Source organism: Anas acuta, chromosome 1, assembly GCF_963932015.1.
Source record: "Anas acuta chromosome 1, bAnaAcu1.1, whole genome shotgun sequence".
Taxonomy (NCBI): Eukaryota; Metazoa; Chordata; class Aves; order Anseriformes; family Anatidae; genus Anas; species Anas acuta.
In genome coordinates this window covers 75,790,484-75,817,345 of record NC_088979.1, presented here as the reverse complement: position 1 = coordinate 75,817,345, position 26,862 = coordinate 75,790,484, and the positions used below count along the sequence as shown (strand labels likewise).

General features: G+C 37.0%; 1 protein-coding gene across 5 annotated transcripts in view; it reads left to right on the top strand.

Moving 5' to 3' along the window:
- The window catches only part of MID1 (midline 1), a 239,424-nt gene that overhangs the window by 66,035 nt on the left and 146,527 nt on the right, over positions 1-26,862 (top strand). The window contains exon 1 of one of the 5 annotated variants that reach the window (XM_068682836.1): positions 18,378-18,480. The exons of 3 other annotated variants lie outside the window; for them this stretch is intronic. The gene's annotated coding sequence lies outside the window, so the exon portion shown is untranslated. Of the gene's footprint in view, positions 1-18,377; positions 18,481-18,884; positions 19,044-26,862 lie in introns of those variants that run through there. One more of the 5 variants, XM_068682821.1, reaches the window with a different exon arrangement.

The following is a 26,862-nucleotide window of genomic DNA, read 5'->3' as shown; positions in this document are numbered from 1 at the left end:
CATCCAAATCCTGCAAATTTACACTCACAGGTCTAGCTCTTAATAATGGAAGGCCCAAGGATATCAATGTGGTTACTCATGTGAGTAAAGATTTGGAGACTCATTTCCCATTCATGAATGAAATGGTTTAGGAAGTGTGCAGTTACTATGGTTCTCTTTTGGCTTAAAAACAAAAATCTCTGTTAAAACAACCACTAATGAGATTTGTTAGAAGGGGCCCAAGGATAGGCAAATTCACTAGTTTAATATAAGGATGTGGTAGAGTCTTGACAGCAGTATTTCAAGAAGAATGATAAAAATGTTCCCTTTCTTTAGCTTATTAACAGTTTTTGAAATATGGGAGACCTAGTTCATCTCTCAGTGCTGCACCACTAGATATGGCCATGACCCTTGAAATAACAGCACAACTATGAGTTACTCCTCCCTTTGAGAATAAAAGTTAGTTTAGCCTGTGCTTTATTGCATACTCGTCCCAGCTCCTAATAATAACTGTCAGTTCTGGCAAATGACACCAAACTGATATTTCAGGTTATGCTTCTCTTGGCTTTTTGTAGACAAAGGTACTGTATCTCTAGCATGCACTGTTTATTATTTTCACATCCTTGTTTTCACAGCAAGCAAACAAGGCAGGATGCATTCCCTGGCCCTTGATATACCAGTTTAGGCTTCTTGGTTCTCTACCAGAGAAATTACTTTAGTTCAGTATTTCGAAACTGTTCACTAGCATCCTTTAGTTTATAGAAATAAAGGGATGTATTTGTTTCTTCTTCTTTCCTAGTTTTCACTAATTCTAAATTTCCATTTATTTAATTTTAAGAGCATCTGACATAAAGGAACTCACATTCAGTATTGTATCTATACACATGGATGGTAACGGAACTGCGTTAAAATAGTTGACCAAGAGAGTCTTAAAATTAACTGCCTGAAACAGTAATGTTGCTATCCTAGCATTTTTTTTTTTATAATGCAGAACTACATATGCTTTTATAAGGCAGTTTTTTTTTTTTTTTATTGCAACTAAAGGGGTTTTAATTGCAAACAAAAGATCACCACCAACCTCACATTTGTGCTTAATGAAGTAAATTTAGTTATAAATATTCTTCAAGGAATTAAAGCAGAACAAACTTAATTCCAAAGGTGGAGAGAAACACATCTAAATAAACTTAACATCCATTTACTCAGAAATTTAGAGCAAACTAAACATATTCCAGCAGACATTAACTACTTGCTATTTGTCATAACTAGAAGGTTTAGACAGATGGAAACTATAATATTGCTTCTTGAAACACACACCATTCTACAAAAGAAATTGTAAGCTGCCATACAGGTACTGTGCTGCAATTTGGTGATTTTTTTCTAAGCTTTTACACATTTCTTAGTCTAGATGTCACATAAAGACCACATAGCACTGCCTCCAACTTGTCTATGTTTTTATACTATATACATACATACTTATATGTGCATCTATAAACATTATGCCAATTTTTAAAATGCATTTGATATACTTTTCATCAGTACTCTTTTACTTGTACTCTTAACTTGCATCACTGCAAGAGAAATTGTTTGGACATATCTATTAAGATGTATGTTAACGTTATGCATCTTCTGCATTAACTAAACACTTCCTAGGACACAGAAGACTCACAAAGCCTGCACTTAAAGCTCGTGACAGCCCATCTTCCTAAAAATAACTACCTGAAGTGAATGTCATCATAACTTGGGCTAAACAATGTAAAGGAATGATACTTTCATTATCCTTAACTGGAAGAAAACACTTCTGGGCTCTCATGGGAAGCTGCCATTCTACAAACAGTAAGCAGCAGGAGGTCCAGTCTGGTGCAATAGGATAAGCATAAAAGAATACAGCTCCCACATAACTGTCTGACAAAACAAGAGATTTTGAGTATTGCTTCAAATATCAATAGCATTTTTTTAATTGCAATGAAAGTGGTTAGATACTAATTAAGTCATTTTTTTTACTCATATAGAAACAGATAGAGTATGTCCATTATATATATTTGAATGATATTTATAGATTCTAATTAATTTCATGCAGTTTTCAAAATTTCCTTTTGATGAAATTCTGCCTAATTATGAATACATCTTTCTGTTATGCACATCCTCCCACTCTGTAGAAGTGCATTGTGTCCCATAGTTTGGGATTTGTTTGCATTTAAAACACGATATAAACAGATAGGAATTGACCTGCTGAGCAGGACATCATCTGCAGAATCATTTAAGTTCAAGAAGCGTGGGACATTGTTACAATATATGTCTGAGGTCTGCAAAGTTTGCAAGCATCCCAATACCTTCCCCAAATGTGTTTCAATGATGTATGACCATATCTCTTTATTTTTGAAAAGCTGTAACGTGTACAAGAGTATAATCATTTCTGGTTGGACATAGCGGTATCTTTCCTTTCCTATTAGAATTCTCAGTCTTTTAGAAAAATAGCATCCATTTCTATGATAAACTTGCAGGTTTTAAGAGATTATAAATTAAAATTCAGACCACGTGCTGTGGCAGACAGGACAGGATGCTGTCTATCAGGGTCTCATAGTTGATGCAGAATGAAATCATTGAAATGTGTGGTCTTATGTAATTAAAACTTCAACTGAAATATTAGTATTTTGGCTGACTCTCAAGCAAAGCCCACCAGTAATTTCCTAAAGGGAAAACACTGTTAGCTTCCAGCCATACCTGAGTCTGTCCAAGCCCAGTATATTATTAGCTGACATCTAAGCTGACATCTATGTAAATTTGTAAGAGCTTTTGAAGTTTTCTGGATTGCATACAGACAGAAAAGAGCTGGATAATTTTTGCTTCCATGAAGGAACTCGAGTATTATACTTCAGTGCTAAATAAAGGAAACTGAGGGTCAACCTCACAATTAAAACCCATCTACATTAGAAAAATAAATGAGACCTTCCCCTTCCCCCTTTTCCTTTCCCTTTTTCCTTTCCTCTCTCTTCTCTCTATTTTTTTTTCCTGCACTGGTTCTTCTTATCCAATCCACCAAACAGATTGTAATCTGAGATTTCAGGACTCCAAAGGCTTCCAGAGCATTCCCAGATGGCAAATGAAGGAACAATGAATTCTAAAATTCTAATTGCCTCTGCACCTCTTCCAAAGTAGTCACAGTAGATGTGTTGGTGGAGATGGGGATTATGTTAGGACTTGGATCACAGTTTTAACTTCTGTTTTCTTTTTCAATTTAATTTAACTGAGTCAGATTTAGACACTGGTTGTCATTTATAACTCATTTTCCTACAGGTTGTTAAAGAGTTGAATACACCCTGTTGATACTAGCACAGTGTCCTACAAGGAGACTTTTGTCTTTTGGAAATTCTATCAATGACTTTGTTGCTTCTTGTTGTTTCAAGGCCATATATTAGACTTTGCACTAGATGTTGTTCCAATTTTTAAGATTATTTCTGTACTCCACTTTTTGCACTCTAAGGCTATAAATAGACTATAAAAATGGTTTTGATATGTCAGCTGATGCTGGGAGATGTAGTGAAAGCTGAGAGCAACTTGGGTGGGATTCATTTCCAGATAAAAATTTTAAAATTTAGGCATCTATATTATTCAGCCCAAATGACAGCAGTCGCATATGGTTCAATTCAGTTGACCACATCTAGCTATCTAATGCCATCACTGGTGCATTGAGGTACCTTAGACATTCATATGGAACACAGGACATGCAGACATACTGTCCTTCTGGAAAAGTGGCTCTGCCAGATCATCTGAAAAAATGCTGGGCACCTGTACCTGGGTCCCTGAACAGGGAGGATATCTAATCTACCCAGTTCAATAGCTCTTTAGGTTCCACTGCCCATGTTGGCTAGATTGTCAGTGGCTGCAGTGCCACCTTAGACAGTTATCTTGTCTATAGACAGCTACATACAATTTGAGTAACTGTTGATTCTTTTACATCATTTTATTATGTCACTGTTCTTAAAGAAAAAGAGCTGAGTTATTTATAGACTAAAATTGAAATGTTCCTTTTTCAATGTGGTAGAAATGGAGAAGAGGAAAAACAGGAAGGAAGGGAAAAAGTGTATACATCAATACGTAAAAGCATTTACTTTAGTGCTGAAGTTAGGTCACAGGGTCTTTTTGTAGCCAAGAGACATTGTTAAGAGACTTTATCTGAATTATTTAAATTATGTATCAATCCCTAGTGAAGGGCACACACAGTCTCCTTGTGCTGATTCTACTGGCCTTGGTAAGATGCTGAGTTACTAACTTCTAGGGCTAGTCAGTAAGAAATATCAGGCATGCTCATTATAGGCTAGGTCAATGGAATATGACATAGTTGCTATGCTATGCTATTCTATGCTATGCTATAAATCTAATTTGTCATAACTTCTATCTCAGATGATTTGAACTGACTTTTAGATATATCTACCTGTCTTCCTTAACTGCATACATCTATTTGGTCTGAGAAAATTAACCGAGGGAAGAAACACTTAACTTTTGTTGTGCACTATTTAAACAAAGCTGTTTTGCTGCAATATCTTTAAACTTCCACCTTGTGTAGGCATATCTGTAGAGTTGGTCTAAGGTATTCCTTTGTATTTGGAAACAATATACATAAACACCCTACCTCACAATTCTTTTGTGTGTGCCAAAAAATTGTTTTCCCAACTGAACATTCTAAATTATAAGTCCAGTTCTTGTCTTTTTTGAGGCCCATAATTAGACCTCAGATGGTAGGGCAATTGCAGAAGAGGGTCTACCAATTTACATGTTAATCAAACATAGCCTGATGGACTATGATTAACATAGACTCAGTCAACATCTTAATTAGCCAAAGCATATCATGAGGCACTGGTGCCTGTCTTCCCACCCCTGAGGATTTTTTCTGAGCAAGAACATCCTCTTCAATAGTTGTTTTCCAGAGCGCTGTTAAACCTAGGACCTTAATTGCTCTAATGAGGAAAGCTAGTTAAAAACTGTTTAGCTTTGCATAGAACACCTGAGGTAGCATAACATCTTTATTTAGAGGACAGAGCCCTGGCCAATTTGTAACTTGGATCAGGTATGATATTAAATAACAGATTTGTGTCAAAATCACATTGAGCACAAAATGTGTTTTTTAAGAATTGCGGATGGTCTTATCTGATTGATTAGTTCCACATGTCCACAGCCCCAGGAATCTCTCCACGGGAGCCCGCATGGAATCGGGATAAGCACAGTTTAAGTATGCCTTTGTAGTTGAGTAACCTGCTGGGCAGGACTTCATCTCTGCTAACAATATCTCTCCTGATATTTTGTTTAAAGGACTGGTAGTCTGCAGCTAATTTATTTTACCAGTAAAAAATCAACTTTTTCTGCACAAATATGTTTTAAAATTCTTTGAATACTATCAAATATTGTTTTCAAAAGCTAGGCTTGCTGAGGATTAAATCCCAGGGAGACTAGGGGATGTTTAAAATTTTCCCCATCTGATTCCTTGCTTTACATCTTTCACTGCTGCAAAATATACACAGTGATACATAGATGGAAATGTTCGGTGTATATTTATTTCTATTTTTGAAAGGAAAATCCTGTTTTGAAATGTTTGGTTTTAGTGGGAAGAAGTTGTTTTGGGGATGAAACCAGAAACTCTGCTGCTCTGGCATTGTATGTTCTCACTATCACAGGATTGCAGAATATAAGTGCAAATAGCACATACATTGTGTGTAATTTCTGTCCTTGCATTCATCATAGCTGGTGTTAGAGCTTTTGGCAGTGACAGGAAAAACAAACAAACAAACAAGCAACAACAACAAACATCTATCATGCAGTTTGGAATTGACAGTTTAGCAGAACAGGGAACAATTTATGACCTCATATTTTCTATTGTCTTCAGGCATAACGTGATTTTCTGGTTAGTTTCTGAGGAGTGGTATGAACCGTGTTTGGTATCAGAACCTTCATGAGCATCCAATACTACCCTAGCCAGGGGAACTAGTGTCTCAGTTTCCTGTATAGGAAATCTTCTCTCATTACAGAAATAAAGAATGATTCCTTGAGATCAAAACTGCTTACAAATTACAGCTATCTCTTGCCAAAACAGAGAGAATTTATTAGTGGAAAAGATCCAGAAAGCTTCCTTGGTCTATTGCTTGCCAAACGCTTGTTATTTCTTACATCCTTTCAAAGGCTTCATTATATTCAATCTATCCTTGCAGGCTTTAGTAGCAGTCCTGCTTCTTATTTAGAAGCTTATTTTCTTGGTATTAAGTCTTCTCTTAACTTCATTTTTCTGTTTGTAGTACAAAAATCATCCTACTCCATTCAACCTATGTCACTAATCAAAAGAAGTATTTCATATATAATTATAAAGATTTCTGTATTTGATTTCTGAATATACTCTAAGTTTCAAATGAATGATAATAATTTGAAATGAGAAAAAAAAAAGAAAAAGTTTTGATTTGCTAGCATGTTGAATCCTTTTGTGAAATATTAGTATTTTAAGTTATTGAAGCCCTCATGTTTACCATCATAAAAATTTCATGTCTTGAAATACAGTGTGCTGAAAATTGCTTTGACATACATTACTTTAAAAATATTAGGCTAAAAAATGAACTTTAAAAAATTTTATGGAACCAATCATTTAAAATAAATTCAGCAGTTATCTGAACTGCCGTACTCTGAGTTGCCGTACTTCAATACTATGTTACCAATATTTCTTAACTGAAATGCAAAGAAATAGTTAGGAACAATCTTTTTTAGCCTAAACATATATGAAGTGACCTCCCACTGAAGTTACTACAGTCTACAGTTTTCATGTGGTAATTGAAAATGGCTGGTGGGATGAATAACATGACTAGGAAAAATCAGTTTTTAATGGCTAAAAAAAAAAGTAAAGAAAGCAAGCCAATAAATGACACCTATAAAAGTTGATTCTGGAGGTGGTTTTGGTAATTTTTGAAATTTGGGTAAGTTAGTTCTATTTTAGCTGTGGACAATAGCTCTGGAAACTGTTCTCTGTAAATCCCATTTCCAATAGCAGGTTGAAGTTTTGAGCCTTACGCTCAAAACTAGGACATTAGTGTAGGCCTTTTGGTCTATACTTTTAGTATGCTTTATATGTTTTTCATTCCCTTTCTGATATCCACCCCCGATAATCAGTTAAAAATGGAGGTTTATCTCTTCTAACCTTAGCAAACCAAAATGCTAGATAGTCAATTCTGAAGGAAATTAAAATTCCAAAGAAATTCTGTAGTCTTTTCATCCATGCCTTTTGGAAGTTCATGTCTTTTTTCCTTATAGCAGAAGCGCACATGCTTAGGTTTAACCCCTAACTGTAAGTTTTAAAATGTGAGATAAATCTTTAAAATGTGAGTTAAATAAAGAATGTGAGATAAATAAAGAATGCTATAATATTGTTATAATGTTAAAAATTAAGAATTATCTTTAATAATTTAAAACAAGTAAAAGGTCATCTGTATTCAAATACAGTGCAAAAGTTTTCAAACAGGAGAAGCATCCAAAAGATTTAATTCCAGTAATCAGTCATCCTCCCGGAATTACTGAAGTAAGAATACTATACTTAAGTGGCATTTACATAGTGTTTTCCAATATGAAGAAATTCCCATTTCACAGAAAGTAAAATACAGGCAGAGTTTAAGGATTTAAATCATGTGTCTGTTTTTTCTAAGCGAAGATTTCTAGTGTTCATGATCAGACCACTGGCCATCTTTCACAGATGATTCTCTCTGTCTATGAGATGTTCTCCTGGAATCGGTCCCAGGGAGACAGAGTGAGGGAGCAGGTGGGACTTATTGAAATGAAGTCATGGATATTTGAACACTATTTTAGTCATTAACTTTGCATCAATTATGCTGAGCATACACATAAAGTAAATATTTATGTGACTGGTAATCCTGCTGGAAAAAGTGGAAAATTGAGCAAAGATGAGTATGTTTTAATTTTGTTTCAGTTAGGTGTCTGACTCTATCTGTTATGCTATTTTTGTTCTGTCATCTTTCTATAGAGCTGCAAGATTAGGAAATGCTTGATCAAATTGAGAAAATTAAAAGTAAAAAAATAAGTTTGTGGAGAAAAAGCAGGCCAAGAAAAACAACCAACTAACCAACTATAATTGATACCGTTCAATGAGAAAAATATTAATTCCTTTTTTTTTTTTTTTTCTGTAGGAGATCATTAGAGGTCTTTATAGTCTTTCCAGATCAGTACAAAAGACATTCTATAGCTTGATGTGTCTCTATGAATTTGAAAGATAAGATCTCCGTAGGGCATACTTCTGTTGGTTTTACATCATTAATGTTTCCCTTCATTTATTTCTGCAGAATACCTGCGCTGTCTCTTAAAGTGGGAATAGCCTGGGGTGATAAATTGAATCTTGAATCTTTGCACCTGATGCCATGAGAAGCTATAAATTAGTTATAGGCTAGGATGATAGAATCCTAAATGCTTCTATTTCTCACAGAAAAACTGACCCTTGGGGTCACTAACCAAAGAACGAAAAATCTGAACTTGTTAACAAGAAAACAATTAATTATTTACACACATGTGGGTATTTGCCATTAGCGTCATTCAGATTATTAGTCATTGTTCTTATAGATTTAATTCTGCCCTCAAGACTGTAGTTGTTAAAAACTGAGTTCAGTCTTGCCTATTTAAAACCAGGAAATACGTACAACACAAACTATGAGCTAAGCAGGGTTTTATATGTCCATTGCATTTCATCTTTCAAAGGAAAGAAAGATAAGCTATCTTATTTCAGAGCCACAATAATGTTGAATCACCAGTAGCAACTGTGCTATCACCCATATGGTAGCTTATAATTCTAAGATGTTCATCACCAGGATGAAGTAAATAAATTATTGAACGCTGTGGGTAATTTCATTTATTTATTTATTTATGCGTGTCATTCATAAAGCAAGCAGAAGAGAAAAACCTTGCATCCTAATATGACTCCCATGGGGAAAGCTTAATGCTATTCAGTCACTTGGAGCTTCTGTGTGTTTTAGTTTTTTGTTTTGCTTTGTTTTTTTCCATCTGCCCATCTATCATAAGGTCTTGAGCACTTTTCAACCATGAAAACTCCTTGCTATAGCAATATATAGGCTTTGTAAATAAAGTCTGGCACCCCTAAGGGGAATAATATAGACTTCTAGGAATTCTCATATATTTACTCTGTTTTAAGGGCTGAAAAATATATTTCTATAATAAAATATTTTAAGACCTTTTTGTCCTGGGAAATTTCTTTTCCATGGAAGTTGACCTTTACAGGTTCTCTCTCACTACATAACTGCTACAAATTTGAACATTAAGGGATTTCAAATGAATGAAGCATGATGCAGGCATTTTTGAAAGATTCCTTCAAGGCTAAAGCACTTTTCCCAACAATATTTGAGCAGTTTGAAAGCTTCAAGGCCTGTGTTCTCTCCACAGATACATGCAGGAAACTCCCAGTGGCTACAGCCAAAGCTGCACTTGTGCATTCAAGAGCTTTATTTTGGCTCTGAATGTTAACTAGGTTACGAGAGAATAGAATTGGGTTTTGTATAGACTCTTTCTTACTTGTTATGACTCAAAGAACCTTAAAAGGAAAGAAAAGAGATACTATTATCACAGGGAACATGTAGGAAGATTGAGAAGATATTAGGTACTTAGCAGTAGATCACACAGTGTTTGGAAAGGCAGAGCCTTTCATATAATCATAGAATGGTTTGGGTTAGAAGGGACCATAAAGATCATCTAATTCCAACCACCCTGCCATGGGTAAGGACACCTGCCACTAGACCAGGTTGCTCAAAGCCCTCTCCAGCCTGGCCTTGAACATCTCCAGGGATGGGGCATCCACAGCTTCTCTGGGTAACCGGTTCCAGTGCCTCACCACCCTCTGAGTAAAGAATTTCTTCCAAATGTCTAATCTAAATCTGCTGTCTTCTAGTTTAAAGTCATTATTCCTTGTCCTATCACTACACACCCTGATAAACAGTCCTTCCCTAGCTTTGTAGAAAGCTATGTTTATCTTGTTTTTTATTTTGATTTATTAAGAAAAACAACAGTTTACAACAGTACTATTTTTTTTTCTTCCTTCTCCCTCTGTTTGCCAGAAGGAGACAAGATGTCATTGAATTTTTAATTTCAGGTTTTTTAAACTACTGTCTTAAAACTGCTGACTTTTTTCTTTTCCCGTGACATTTTCTTCTAAGCATCCAGTAAGACATAGGTGTTAGGCTTGAGAAACAAATTGCCTTCTTAACCCCAGCACTGCGATGTCAGATTCTTTAGTCTAGGCATGTTAAAATCACATGCACAGCTATATAGTAAGATATGTGAGCTCATTTGGAGAAAAGATCCTCCCAAGCAGCTAAGAAAGGTAGGCAGTTTTCCAATAGCTGGTTTAGGGCAACTGGCACTGCTAGAGCTGGACATCTCAGCTGTGGCTCTGTATCTTCTTACCTGGCAGTTGGAGGCATGTAGTGCAGCATAGCACCTGTGTTGCCAACTCATGTGGGAGCTTAAATCCAGAACCAATGTAGTCACGTCCATTTTGAGAAGGGCACTGACTGGCAAGTGCTTCCAGGATATTAGACTGATCCTGTGTAGCTTCTTGCTATGACCTGAGCAAATCTTCACTGTGCTACCCTAAATCAAATCTCAAGTAGTTTAGGTAGCAAGGTGCGTGTAAGCACCACAAGCTTCATGGTGCAAAGGAGACCTGCCACACAGCCCCAGTCATAAAGGAGGCTCTGAGCTGGCAGGTTTCTGCATGAAGCTCATTGTAAGATTCAGTGTAGCTGGGAGGGTGTGAGAGTTGATAAGCCACTCAAGCCCAAATAAGGTTAAGTTCTGAAGGGAAACAAGTCAATTAGTGCCAGGATACAATGGATATTTAGCCTGGTGTTCCCAACACTACTAATTGAACAATTTTTAGAATTTGCAGCCTCTCATTATCCGGTTCTGATTCAACATGAAAGTCGCATGTGCCTATAATTTCCTCTCTAAATCCCTCTGTGAGTAAGCAGTCTTGTGGTGACTGCATAGTTCTTACTCCTTGGAACAGTCTGAATTCATATTGCTGACATCAGGGTTGGATTTAGCTGATGATATTTTCCTAATTATTTAATTAGTTAAAACATTTAATAGAGCATTTCCTGAATGATATACTCAATATTTGCAGCATAAAAATGAACAGCAACATGTGTATTGCTCTGCTACTGTGTTCAAAGTGGTAGGTTTTGATCTTGGGCATTGTCAGAAGCTTGCTGTCTTTGTAGTCTGGATAAAATAGTTTGGATGCAGTCACAGATTTTCCTGTGATTATTCTGTTTTACAATAAATAGGATTATGGGAGGTACCCATAAGTAATGATCATAATAACAGGATACTATATACTTTCAAGCATCCATGCACACACACAGGTTCTACATTTGTACTTTTTATAAATGATCTTTTTAATAGCTCTACAGTATTTGCTTAATTGAATGGCCCCCTTTGCTTTCTGTATGTTTCTGTTAACGTATCCTTACTGCTATTGGCACTGCTGGTGCTAGGCCCAGGGTGTGTTACCATGTAGTGGCTGAAGCCGATTTTCCCCCTTAAACTTGTCCAATGCTCCCTATTAATCTCTGTAATTGCACTTTGGTGCTGCAGTGGAAACTGAAGGAAAAAAAAAAAAAAAGAAAAGAATAATTATGGTAACTGTTGGGTTTTAGCTAGTTAAGGGAACATTTGCTTTCCTTTTCAAATCATTCCAGCTTTGTCAAAGAATCCCCCCCCCCCCCAAAAAAAATGTGGTAGACTGAAATGCACCATAAGGACTAGGCATTGACTTTATCCCACATTTGTTATAGATCAATGTTGCTCAATGTGTTGCTTTTGGCTTGGGGACTGATACAGGCAAGTGTTGCCTTCTCATCATGGACAAAGAGCAGCAGGGTCAGGGAGTTTCATGGGGAAACACTGGGAGAAAATGAGAAGCTGGAAAGGGGACCCAAGGCAAGACCACTGGGAAAATGAACTTGCGGCAGCTGCAGAGGGAAGGAGAATGCAGCACTGGGAGGTGGGACCCCCTCTCCACTCTCTGTCCTCCTGCAAAGCATCCACCAGCACCTGCCACCTTGCAGGCAGCAAAGCCCCTGTTGCTTTCCTGCCCCAGCAGCCGATTGCCTCCCAATGCATCCAGAGCTGGCTGGTGGGGCTCGCAGATGTTTGTGGTGCTGGGGTGTGGTCTGTGTGATACTGGCCAAAAAGGGAAAAATGCAAAACCTATAACTGTATACACATATACAGCTACACAGAACCATTTCCAGAGTATAAAATCAGCTTGCAATGTCGACTATATGATAAATGTGTTTTTTTTTAAAAAGGTAGTGTTTAGTTGAACAATGTGGTTCATGCCTTATTGATACCAGCCCTTCTAAGCATCACATGGCTGTGGGAAAAAAGGATAGTTTATGGGTGGCTTTCAGAAATGAAGATTTCTGTAGTCCTCTAATTAAAGAGGTTGCAAAGCCAGAGCCAAAGATAATGAATGACACAAGGACAGTTTAAATCAACAGGTATTTAACCAGCAAGTTAGTGTGGTTTATAAAACCTCTTCTGCTTCTGCTCTGCAGAGGAAGGGAGCTTGCTGCAGCCTTTTTAGCCGCAGCAGGACACTCTTTCACTTCCAGAAGCCTCCCTGCCTGGTCTGTCATGAGGTTGAGAGTATCTTTTCCTACCTGCAAAGAATGGCTAGCTTTCAAAAAGCATTGACCTCCTACCAGTCTCTTTCACAATCACGTTTTAGCTTAAAAATAATAACATGTTAAAGACAATTTTGCATTCCTTTTCTTTAGCCTCTGGCTTTCAGATCATGAGGTTATATTCAGGTCAAACTGTCAGCTCTCTCTTTGCAACAGTGTAAAGGCTAAATCCCTTTTTAAAAAGAAAATAAATCTGCGGTTCTCACATGATGACTTGGTATCAGCAGCTGAGGCTTCACAAAAAACATCAAATAACCAGAGCCTCACGACAGAACTGTAAGAAATGACAACTCCTCATTATCCCATTGACTTCCACAGCATAACATCTCAGTTATGCTGTTAAAATTGAATAAAAGGACCCTTTCAGTCTCTGAATGTTTCCTGAGACAGATGACCAAGGATATAGTCCCTGTGACAGAAGCTGGTACAGCTTCCATGTTTTGTGTGTTGGTGATTGACAGTTGTGCTCTGGACTCTTACATTGTTGTAGATGCTCACTGAAGTGTTATATTGAGTTAAACTGGATGGTTATGGCATGCAAAGTGGTAACGAAATGTGGGATACTGCCGAGAAGTTAATGACTCATGGGCACATATGGGGCCAGAAGTGGTTATGAGTGAGTACTCTACATTAAACCCCTAGAAATTTTCAGAAGAGCAGAGGTAGAGGGACTACACAGCAAACAGCTTATTCTCCCTTGGAGATCTTTCCTTAAAAAGAGAGCAGGATCCTTGTCTCATTTGGACCAAACCATGAGCTCATCTGCACGCTATTCTCCAACAGCTGCAGATGTATTACAGCAGCCTTCTGTGCCTGTGCTAATGGGATAAAAGCATTTCCATGTGCTCTTTTCATTCTGAGTATACAGCCCTCCCCACAGCCTCCAGTGTATCCTCATTTCCTTGAAATGGATTCAAATATTAAAGCCTGTTATGTTTAATTATTGCTAAAAGTCTGGGAGGAAACAAAATCATAGGACGAAGTTGTTTCAAAATAGGTATGTATAAGTAAGAGATGTGCAGTCACTTATGGGAAATTCGGAAGCAGACAGAATGCAGTAATATCTAACAAAGAGAGCAATCTTAAAACTTACACAGTCTTCTTAATCATGTGTGTGATTTTGAGTTCCTGACCTGGTAAATATCAGTAGGTATCTCTGATGGTCAAGACCTGCACAGGACAAAATCATAGGGTGCAGTGTGGTGAAATGCTAAAGATATAATATGCATTGCCACACTTTATATAAACAAGCGCAAGACTTTCATGAACGTGTCCATGTTCCAGATTACCACTCAGAAAACTTTGCACTTGATCATGAAAACTGTGAAATCCCCTTAATTTCAAACAAAGTCAAAGGGAAGAGCTTGCCTTCAGCCTTTTTGTCCAGTCAAGTGCAAAACTGAAATTTATTCGGAGAGTTTTTTTCTTTATTTTTTAAAGTGTATAATAAGGTCCATGTAGGAAAGTCTTCCTTCTGTTATACACATCCCTGTTATCTTTGTGCTACATTTCTCCCTGTGCAGGGATTTCTGATTTTGGTGAAGTGGATCAGCCATTGGGCATTACCGAAATTTGAACAAAGCTTTGTATATATTTTTCTATATACTTTTTACAAGGCTGCGTCTAGTCTCATCCCTTCCCCCTCCATTCTCAAAGACAAAAGTAATTGTTTTCATTAAGTTATGCTGTGGCAAAACAGCACTATAATAACATGTAATTAATTCAAGCCACAGTTAAGGGTAGTGTAAAGAAAACAAGACTGGAAGGTAGCTGTTCTTGTTCCTGTAGATGGGATGAAGGAAGAAGTGTATTTCCTTCTTCTATTGTTGGGTAACTTCAGATCAGAGTCCACAGGAAGTCTCGGTTTACAATTTAGCATCATTCTCTCTTTTTCCACTAGAGTATCTGTGACAACATCTGGCATCTGCAGCAGAAGCAGCAGACAAGCCCCACTATCCATTTCTTCTTTCCTTGATTCCTTCACTGCTTCCTTGCTGCCTTCCTTCTCTCTCTCTCTCTCCTTCCATTTTTCCAGAAAGTATTTATATGTTTGTTGATTTGTTGAAAAGCAAACCACCAATCAAAATAGAAACTGTGGCTTACTTTCAGTTTTGCACATAGGCTACATTATTCTTAATGTTGTATTTTTTATTAGTGAACTAAGTGAACTATTTTGGTTTTCATCTGATGCTTAATCACATTATTATTTCTCTTTGTATAAAATGTTCCTGTAAAAGTTTTAAGCCTGCAGTTCCTGATGGAAAGACTTCCTTCCTCCTCGTCCTGCCTTTCTGTTTTAAAGGCCTCTCTCTCTTTCTTTTTTTTTTTTCTTTTTTAAACTTTAGCATCATACCACACAGGAAAAACAAGTCTGAGGATCTGGGAGATATTATAAAATATTTATTGGAATTGGATGTAAAAAAAAAAACAAACATATATCATGTTTTGTGGAGGATGCTGCACCAAATATTGTTATTGGGAGAACTGTACTGAATCACTATTTTTTTTCATATGGAGATTGGACTGATTTCTAATGCCTATTGACAGTATGTGTTGATGATGCTAGTCCTCTAGGCTGAGCTCCAGCAAGTGCTGATAAACTCCAGACTCTAATCAAACATCTTTCAGAAACATTAGCATTTACTAAATAAACATATTTTCCTCCTCTCTGTTGTATATAAAAAATGTTTTTAACATTGTTTGCCAGTCTCTACGAAGCATAACAGATGGCCACTGCTTTTAATGAAATAATTATATTACCTAACCCTTTCCTTGAGAAAGAAAAAAACTGGGGCTTAATTTTTCACTGTCTTAACTCTTGATTTCTCAGTGAAGCGTCTTACATCTGTCATTAATATTTTCTATTAATGATCTTAATGCTACAGATAAAGTAAAAGTTTGGGGTTGAAAAATCTTTTGTCAGTTTTGAATGAAAGAAACACTAGCACTCTGGCTAGCTTTTTGATTTGGTCACCCTCTCTGCTCATAAAACTTAAAAGGGGAAGCTCAATTCAAAAGTCCATGAAGGGGGACAGAGCTGTTTAGGTCCTAATACCGCAGTGATGTGGTGGACCTACTCTGTTCTTCAAGACAGAACTTGGGAATGCTTAGAAACACCCTCTGCTTATTGATTGGCCCATAACCTGGGCACAACTGATTAATGGATATCATGTCCTCTGAGTGTCTTCCCTAGTTGTTCTTGGTGACTTGCTAAGTCGGTTGGCTAAGTGCTATTGAGAAAATATAGCATATTTGCTATTGGCAAATATGCTTGCACATGCAAGGAGCCATATGGAGTGGGAATAGGCTTCTAAAAAGGTTGGGTCCAAGCTCATGGGTACAGGAAGAAGTGCAGCTTTAAGAACTGCCCCAGGCATGCTGGTGGGGTTAGTCTGCTCTGTGAAATACATGTTGGTCTAATTGAGAACCTGAGTGTTCTATCAAAGCGGACGCACTGGGAGTATTCAAGACCATCCTGGCAAGATGGAGTCACGCTGCAGTATACTCCCATGTGTGCATGTGAATGGCAGAGTGAGAACAGAGACTCCTCAGATTCAGAATATACTTGATTCCTAAACATTTCAAGAAACTATTTGGCCTTTGACATTGATGACATACCATAGGTTGCTAATAATAGCATGCCTGAACTTTTGTTAGAAAAATAAGCACATCCCTCAGTAATTCCCACACTCCTAGGCAAAATCACCACAATATCATATTAATGCCAGGGCTGATGAAATACACAGAAATAGTAAAAACAGTTGAATAAAACTTTTTCTCTGTTGAAGGATCTTTTTTATGAGGCTGAAGAAGAATAAAAGAACAATAAGATGCCAGTTACTCATTTGTCAGCAGCAAGACTCTTGGACACTGATAAGAATGACAGGATACTCATCCCACTTTCTTCACAAGTGTCAGGATCTTGCACGAAGCTGTTGGTGTTCCACTGAATTATTGTGGCAAATGCAGTTTCATTAACTACCCTTAAAATAAAGGAAGCATGTGTAAGAGGAAGAAATCACTGAGTTAAGATAGAGGAGTTCCTGGAAGGAAATACTATGAATAGACAAGTTTGGAGAGGAAGCACAGTTTGAAGTTAGGTTGTATTATTTTTACTAACTTTCCATATGATGAATAAAATCTATCTTCAGGAGGAGTTCAGGCTTGGATGCTCTGCATGGTTTCTCAGCACAGAGGTAAGGATTCAGCCTGCTCACACCCACAAATAATATGGTTATTTTTCACAAGATGGAAATAGTAGGATTCATGACAAAATTTCCCACTATTTACTATTATATTTTTGTTATTCCCCAGTATTTATTATTATTATTTATCTAGTAAATGAGTGACAGAAAATTGAATATGAGCATGGATAAAAGTTCATTTCATTATGATGAGATTTGTTTTTTGCATGAATCTTGGAGTACATAGTAATCAATGAAATAACATTGTTTCCATAGAGACACTATATAAAGATAGTTACCCCAATATTGAACTACTTTCTGTTCAGTCTGGACATAACATCCAAACCTGCATTGTTTTTTTTCATTCAAAATTTCAATGTTCGGGTTTGCTGGGTACCTTTTCTGTAGGCAAACAAAAAGTAAGTGTTAAATCAGGAAAGACAGAAGGAATATGAAAATGAGCAAGATGGATCGATATTCGCATACTTTGAGTGGAATGGTTTGAGTTATCTTGAGGTTTATTTGCTGGTGTTTTTATCCCCTTTATGCTGACTGTCAGGATATCCTGTTGCTATAGGCTAATGTGGAATGCACTGTGCTTAAATGGTCAGAGTTCAGTGGTTTCATCATATTTTTGCAAGCAAAAAGCTGGTCCTTAACAATTTTTATTTATTTTTTTTTGTCTCAAGGGGCTAGGCATATGCTGGGAAAAAAATTTATCACAAATTTCAAGTATGCAAACTCTTGTGGGCCTTTAAGACTTTAACTACTGACGAATCATAGTATAGAGACTTCACTGTGGTAATAGAGCTGGGGCATGAAGTGTTATATATTCATATGAAGGATGAATGCCCGGTGCCTCGCCGGGCAGGCTTGGGGTTGGACCTGATGATCTCTTGAGGTCCCTTCTGACCCCTAAAATTCTGTGATTCTGTGATATATAAATTCATATATATTCATATATATATATATATGAATTGTGTTATATATATACTCCTCGTATGCATCAATAGTATACTCACATTATAATAATTCAAACTAGGAGAAAAATAGTTGCAATTTTTGAATGTATGTGGTCTTCTCTTCATTTTTAGAGATCTGCTTTAGGCACTAAAAAGGTCATGACACATCGCTTATAAGAGAAAGATATCTTAAAATGTTATAGATGGCACAGCACTGCAAAAATTAATAGAACTGCGTAATACATGTTTTTTGTTTTTGTTTTTTAATATATACTCCCAGGTTTAGATCTGAAGCTTAGCTGAGGACTAAAACTACAGAACTTTAGCTTTTGTCTGTAAACACATAGAAAGTTTTTGCAGTTTCTACAGGAAAGTAATATCGCGGCTGCCTCGAAGCGAGCCCGCCTTGTGCTCCTGTTTCTTTCTGAGCCACCTGGCATATTAGCTTGCCAATTGTCGTCAGTGATGCGCGCTGCAGGGGCGGGCGAGCGGGGCGGAGCCGCTGAAGGGAGCGGAGCGGGAAGGCGGTGGCCGCCAGGGGCTGCTCTGCGCCCGGCCACGGAGAGGGCTCAGCGTCGCCGGCTGTTCGCGTTGGGCTTTCCCTGACACTGCACTCTGGTCTGTCCTCTCCTCCATCAATCACTTTTATTTAATAACATCAGTGAGCAAACATATAAAAAATCAGTCGTAAGCTGACTCCTTGCTATTGCACACTTTTTTGTTGTTGTTGTTGTTCTGCTTAGTTGTACACGAGAAAAGTTTTGATGGATTGATTTCCTGAGAAATGTCTTTCTGATCTTACTGCATTTTTTGATGTTTGTGTATTCCTGAATTTGTTGTTGTAATATATATGTGCATATTTGCATGGAAGATTCTTTTCCTGCTTCTCCGTCGCATGCATTTATCACCCCATCCACTTTTTCATTATCTCTTATTCTGTAAGTGCCATAAGTACCTAAATACTGAAACCAGTGACAGAGTCATTACGCTAAATAATAGCCGTCTTGGTCAACAGAGGGTTAGCTGTAGGTTCAAGAACAGGTTTCCTTAAAATTGCTAAAGCCTTCTGGTGGCTGACATCACCATCACACTCAAACTTCGCAAGTCAGGTTGGTGTGTGCTGAGGAAGGAGGAGGCAACAAAAGACATTTTTACACTTCGGAAAGGAACCAAAATGCAGAGTGAGTATGGATGGGTTATTTTGTGGATAATAAAAGTGGCATTTGTAAAACAAACAGCTAATTTTACTTCTGCTAACTATAGCATGAAAATACTTTATGCTGAATGCTTGTTATTGTATTTGCAGATCGACTTCATATGTACCACATGTGCTTATTGTTGTTGGATTGTGATTTCAAGCTTTTATGAAGTGATAAGCCACATATTAATAGTTTTAACAGAAGGTGCCCTAGTTGTTAACATGGTAACACCTTGAAGGAACAATATGTTATGTCCATTTTTGATTCTAGAAATATGCAACATTCTGTGCTTTAAAATACATAAGGTAAGTGCCTAGTTAGTACGTAGATCTGCTCAATATATTATCTTTCACAAATTCCTACTCTGTTTCTCAGTACTGCTATAAAAATTTGCTGCCTCAGACTAAAAAATATTAACTCATTTCCCAGGAATCTCTCTGGGTAGAAATTGTGAAAGTGGATCTGGAAGTTGCAAGCACATTTGCTCTTGCTTAATCTTACTCAGAATTTAGCTATTGTCTAACACCAGTATAGTAACAGGTGTTCAAATATATTTAGGTTATTACCCTAGCTTGGAGGAATCTTTCTTTCTATCCATCTATCTACCATTTTATCAGTGGAATACAGATGAAATCCCAGTAACTCATTTTCAACTCATTAAAGATTGTGCTGATACTACTGTAAATGAGTTTTATAGTAGCAGGACCACAACACGACTGCAGCAGATGTCACTGAAATTTTTCAAAATAAAGTATAAGGTATATAATAATCATAATAGTCTAAAGGAAACCAAACTAGTATTTTGATCATAGTAAATCTAGGGAACTTTTTGTTTGTTTTCACTCTGGAAATTTTAATAAATGAAATAAAATTGAATGAAATTAGCATGTTGAAACTTTTCTTCAGTTGCATCATGAAGGAGTAAGGCAAGGATAAAAATATTAAATGTGTTGTCTTTACAGTAACTCCTTTTTAACCTGCCTTTCTGAGTAGGCAGCACATGAAAGCATTAGCTCATGAGTAATACCTTATTAAATCGTCATGATTTGATGTGACACATTTTTCTCCCAATTTGCATGCCTGATAATAGACTTCCTAAATATCACCTTCAGGTCCTTTGGCAAAAAAGTATCCCAAATAAAAGAAACGTTGGATCAAATGTTGGTGGTGGGACAATCCCTGGGCTGGGTGTGCATGTAAAACAAAAGGTTCAGGCCATTAAAAGCTATATGGTCTATTGCCATGCTAATGTTGAGTTCTTTGTGTAGTGAGGGCTTGTTGCCTTGTAAACACGTTTCCATGACTCATTAAATCCTCAGAAATAAAAGCTCTCACAATTCCAGTACAGTGGAGCAGTCATTTTTAGATTTAATTATAAACAGGCTAGATAATGAGGTACCTAACTTGTCCCCTTTCCTGAAGAAGAAGAATGGTTAGTGACCTCTCCTTTCTCTAAACAGTACTAAAATCCACTTTATTTGAAAGATGAAGGAGTGGAAAGTCCTTGACAAAATAAAAGAGGTACAAAAACGAATGCCAGCTGGGCAACTAATATTTTACATAACAAGTAAGAATTTATATTTTGTGAACCTATTTAGTATTCAGCTTAAGACACTATAGTAACCATAGCAACCCCCCTATCACCTGTTTGAGACACTGCAACATCTTAATGAAATGTGCACCAAATGCCCTGCTAATATTTATAAAATGTTAATGACATTATCTCTTGGAGAGAGCTACGCTGAAAGATAAACGTGTAAAAACTGTTGAGATTCATGACTCCCCTGTCTAATAATATCTGCTTTCTCATTGCCCTTCTATTTTTCCTTTAATGTATCAATTTTGTTTATCAAAAGTGAAAGATTAGTGTGTACAAGGATTCACTTTAGGGAACAGAGTGGTGAGTATGCATTAACCTTTACCCACAGTGTGCCCATAGTAAGTGACCTCAGCTTACTTCTCAGAAGGCTTTAGTAGTATGTGGTGACCAAACAGAGGCAACATTATAGGGAAGGGTTCCCTGAAAGCATTGAACATTGCAACTCATAGGAAGGTACTCAAAATAACTTTATAAATATACCTCCCTTGAAGCAGTTATCAATTTACAAATAATCTCGAGGCATTTATTTCATTCGCAGGCTTCTGAATTACATAAACCTATAGCATTAAAGATCTTTCTGGTTGTAGAGAATTTGCATTTCAGATGCTCACCATTCCTTTTCAGTTTCCAAGCTTCAAGTGGTTAGGGCCTAACTCTTCTGAAGTTTAAAATGTGGGTGTGGCCAGTGAATTTTTCTGCAGTGCTATTTCTGTGCCCAACAGCCCCAAAGCTAAGGATGTATGGATGGTGTGCAGAATTATTCTGTTCATGTGTCATTACCTTTTCCCAAAGGACTCTGTGCTTTGTCTTTTATTGTAGTGGACTTTATTTTCCTAGTCTATGAACTTCTTAGAGAGGCAGGTGGTTATCAGTTATTTGAATTCAGAATTCCCTTGATAAAAGATAAATGGAAAATATTTAAATCCTGAAAATCTTTGGTTTTGAGTTCTTGATATTTTTGTCTCTCACTTCAGTGTGAAGTTCATTATACTGTGGATATAATATTTCTGATCCTGAGTTCACCCATGGAATGAGGGTAGCAAAATCAAAGGTTACCAAATCACTACTAGGTAACATGGCTGCACAATTATCATAATTCCTTTGTATGTGTGGAGGCATCTTTTTGTCCTGTTTTGTACTGCTGTACTCTGCAGTAGCAAGTTCTTCATTCTTAAACCCAGAAGGTAGATAGGAGACTGAAAGAAATGAAAATGTGAGTGGCTTCAGGTAACAGGATTACCAGGACATCACCCACACTTGTCCGTTACATAAAGGACATTCTTTGTGCCCAAGAGATCTGAAAAAGGCCTTTATGAAATGGGAGGTAGGACCTTCATGTATCATTGCAGTCTCATAATGTATTATTGCAAAATATAAGCTAATGAAGACGTTGGAAAAAGAGAGAGGGTATGAGCATATGTGACAAAGTGTGGACCTAGGGATCATAATCTACATGAACAGCTTAGAAGTCATGCACCTACACTGTTGGTGTAATGGGCAGTAGCAGCTACTTCTGTGTATTTTTTTCCTGTTCTTGGTGAAAAAATGATGTTAGAGAGTGTGTTACAGGCAGGGCTTAGAACGGCTGTGTCTCCCTGTTAAAAACACATGTACTCATGAAATAGGACACACTTGGCAATATCTGTGAATTTCAGTGTTGAAGTGACTAATGCAGACTATTAATAAACTGTGGAAGTAAGAGATGGAGAAATTAGAACCCAATGGTATGCGTTTCATCTCTGTGCTGGCCCTCACAGTCTAAAAGTCTTACCTGAATCAGATTTTCTTCATGCAAAAAATTTAACACCAACTATAAAAATATAATTTTCATGGACCAGTCTTGTTTTTCTTTAGTAATGTTATTATTTTAGTATTTTTAATAAGGATACTTCATAGAACGAGAATCAAAGGATTGGATTATAAAACTGGTTTGCCTGGAGAAGTACATTACCTTTGTAGTCATTGTCTTTTATTACCAGTGCCTTTTAACAAAAAAAGAGAGGCCTAAGGAGGGGACACATCTGGAAATGTGAGCTAAATAAAGTAAAAATTCTTTTGGAAGCTGGTAAACCTATATGATATATGTCTGTAATTAAAAAGAACGAAGTACAGTGGCTCATAAAAGTACCATCTGAAAACAGTTTAAAGGTTACAAAAGGGCTATTTGGCAAAGATAGAAGGGCAAGACCTGGCCAGGCCTGTCCTCTCAGGGTAGTACTCCTGATTGGCCTGTTTAACAGCGTAGTGTTTCAAACCTGTCCTTAGCTGGTGTATACATAATAATTTTAAGCAGTGCTCCTGGTGAGAAAATCCATTAATTTCAATAGGGAAGAATCTCTGAAACTGTCTCCCACTTTACTGCTACAACTAATGCTTTGTGATGTCTGCCCACGTCCTTGAATAGCTTAATTTAAAATTCTCTGGTAAGAAGGTTCTTTTGATTTTTCACTGTTTTTCTCATTTGAAAATAAAAGAATATGATTTGTGTGTGTGTGTGTAAAACTTCCCACATAAATATGTTACATAATCAGTACCAAGGGCCATGCTGAAACAATGGGAAGGGATAGTAATTTGATATTTCATTGGTAAACTGACCTTGATGGTAACCCTGTGAACTCCAGAGGCTTAAAAGTCAAATCATGAGTCGTGTATGAGCAAATGCTCAGTTGCATAAAGAGGTTTTCCTGGGTGGAGTATGATGACTTCAGGATTGGGTTTAGGTTTTTATTGTCATTTCCCAGCCCACCCCCTGCAGACCTAATTTCACCACAAACATTGTGATGCATTGGCATCCTGGCTAGAGCAACAGTTAGCTCAGTTGTAGGGAAGGTAATCTTAAAACTTCTTTCTCTTAATCAGAAAGAGAACGAGATTTTTTTTTAAACCTACAAATATGAATATATTTCTCTTACATAGTGAACACACACAGGTGAACACACGCACACACAAAAATCTAGAACTAATTGCAGTAGTCTGCTTGATGTATAGTCTGGTTAACACTGGCTCTTATACTGTGGCTACTTTCATTTAGCCCAAAAACTTGTAGTCAGTCTTGGTTTCATTGATGCTTCTTAAGACTGGACTGTTAAGAAAAAAAAAATAAATAAAAAAGTAATTTAACTATTATCTATTACTTTTTAAACTAATGAGATATCATTGTGATTAAACTATTAACTAATGGTAAAACCCTAACAAATAAAATGGAGAAACAATAGTAACTACAATTTGCATTAAATCGTGTGTACCTATATTAGAGAACAGATGTTTTAGAAACTCTGAATCCTCATAGCATCCTTCTTTGTCAGTCTCTTTAACTGACTGTATTTCCATACAATTTTGGAACAGACTATCAGACAATTCTTATCACTGATTTATTACACATGAATGTGCACCAACTTGTTCAGCCTAGCAGATCAAGCATCTGACTTGTAGCACAGATGCAATGAAATAAAATCCAGAAAATGTATTTTAATCAAAATAATCTTAATCAAAAAGTCTAGTCAATTTTGTCATGTAGCAGGTACAGATGGGTTGTTTTTTACTATATATGTCTGCCTGAGCTGTGTATATGTCTGCCTGAACCTGCTGATTGTTTAGATTGTGTAAGTGATGGACAAAAACGTGTCCTGAAAGCACCTTCCCTTCTCTTTTGCCTGTGGCTGGTACAGCCCCAAGTGAGATCAGAGCAGTCTGAGGGATGCTGTAAATAACAGAGTGAGGGGAAGTGGTCATCTAAGGACCACTCTACCAAGAGGACTGCAGCATGCTCTGATCTCTCTCATCTCTGCCTTTTTCAGTGATAGCCTGCCAAAAGGTTAAGTCATCTTTCTTGAGAGGTAATGAATTTCCCAAAGGTCTGCCTTAAGAACTTCTTTCTTCACTGTGGCTTTCAGTCCATATTTGTAAATTTAAGGATGTCTGACATTGCTGGTCTTATTTTTGAACTTTTGTTGGAAAACATGTACATTAAAATACCCATGTCAGACACTCTGCCAAGATAATTAGTTTATCTTCCTTCCATTCACCACACTGATGTTGATAAAAGCAGTTACTGCTTTGCAAGATTCAGCTCTACACTTTCTTATATTCATTGACTATATATTTTAAAATTATTTTGTGACGCTTTCACATCTTGAGAACAGGTGTTTCTATGTTTTTGTTTATACTGATACTATTTCAGAGTTTCTTTATTTTTATACCATATTTTCAGGAACCTTTATTTACCTTACAACACTCTAATTCAAATATTTTGTGCCAGTTCTTCTGGAGGTTGTTTTTACATTCCAGTGTTGCCTGGCGTTATATATTCTAGTGTTATCTGTGGTTATTAAATAGTATTTTGTAGTTTGAACATCCCAGGACATCCCACTCTTCCAGTAAGTTCCAATTTGAATCTACTAGGGAAGGACTACAAACACATTAGAAATGAATTAGAACACTGATAGTTTGGGTGTAAGTATTGCCTTTTCCTCCCAATTTAAACAACAACAACATCAACATATTTTTATCAGTTGTCTACACTGCAACTTAAAGGCAACATATTTGTGATAGTCTTCATATCATAAAGTGTTCTTTTTAACCTATATGCTGGGATTTGCTCTGCTGTAACTCTTTTACTTCTGCTGGATGTAATCAGGTCCTGGGGACTGGTCTGTCTCTATCTGGCCCAGCTCAGCAAGGACACAAAGTGATTCTTTTGTCTTCAACCTATATTGAATTCTCTGGGCCCAGAAGGATTTGCATGGCATCTGAAATTCAGCTAATGAGAGAAAGTCCTTTCCTCCACTTCCCATCTTGCTCACCCCTGTAACTGGTAGGGACCTGGCTGGCCTGTACTATGTAAAATTGCTTTATAGAATAAAAACTCCAGTGACCGAATAATTCCACATTAGGTTGCTCTGCATCTGGTCCACCTGTTCAAAAATGTTCCTGTATTTGGCAATTTATTGAAAAGAATGAAGCCAATTAAAAAAGGCTTAGTTAACAAATCAGAACAAGTGAAAGTTTCACATTTTGAAACAGTGCTGAATTTCTTAATTTAGTGCTGAATTTTTCATGATTGCTGTCTTTGCTTTGCTACACTTAATCACCTTCAGAGTTATCCACTGTTGTGTCCACTGAGCTAATCCTCATCCCACTACTTTTACTTGCAACCATTTGTCTTTTAATTTACCTCCATGAGAACCCTCTAAAAACTATCACGCTCCAACATATGACTTTGCTCTTGCTTATACAGGTGTCTGCTCTCAGTGATACCTGAACTTATACTTGGCACCACCTACCTCCACAGGCTACACTTCCCTCCATAGATTTCCACTGGATAGACTGTAAAAGTTTCTTTCTTCAGAGCCAAAATCTTCTTTCACTTACCAGAATATGATATGACTTTCTCTCTCTCACACACACATACACTTGGGTTATAGGTGTGTAACCAAATATTCAGAGGAAAATGTAAAAAACAACATCTGTCTTTTCTTGTATCCAAAGTGGCAAACTTTCACCAAGAAAGTTTCTCTTTAAGGTACAAATTATTTTCAGAAAAACATTTTTACCGTTTTGAATGCAGCCTGGAGAGGATTCTCACAGATTTAACAGTAAAAGGTCTTCAAATACCACATACTAATTTCAAGTGGCATGTGTCCACTAAGCTATGTTTGGGGATCAGAGAACAAGCATTCCTACTCCTAATGCACCCATTTCTGTGCATTGCAGCTGCTTGGAGCCATTGCGCAAGTGTGCAGGACTAGACCATCACTGGAGGAGGAGTTGTCTCAGGGAGTTGTGTATTCTTGGGTTAGTGTAAATAGCTAAGTCTTATCTTATGAGAAGCCGTCAGGATACTTGGTTGGGGTTGCAAGTTAAAGCACATAACTGGATACGTCCATTTTGGGACATAAACCAGATGAAGACAGCTGGCCCAGGATAAAGTGCAATGGTACTTTACATTAAATTTTTCCTTCATCCATGCTTTGCTTTTGAGCTGGACAGTGCCAATATTATGCAAAATTCTTGGTGGCACTTATGAAAAAAATAATTATTTTTTTTCAGCGGGAAAGCAAATGTATAGATTTTTCAGATCTATTCTTCCTTTCCTTGTGACATACTCAGCTCTGGAGCTTATCATAAAATAAAGGAAATATATTTTAAGAAGCTTTAGAAGCTTTTAATTAAAATCCTGGCAGCACATCACTGTAATGGCTT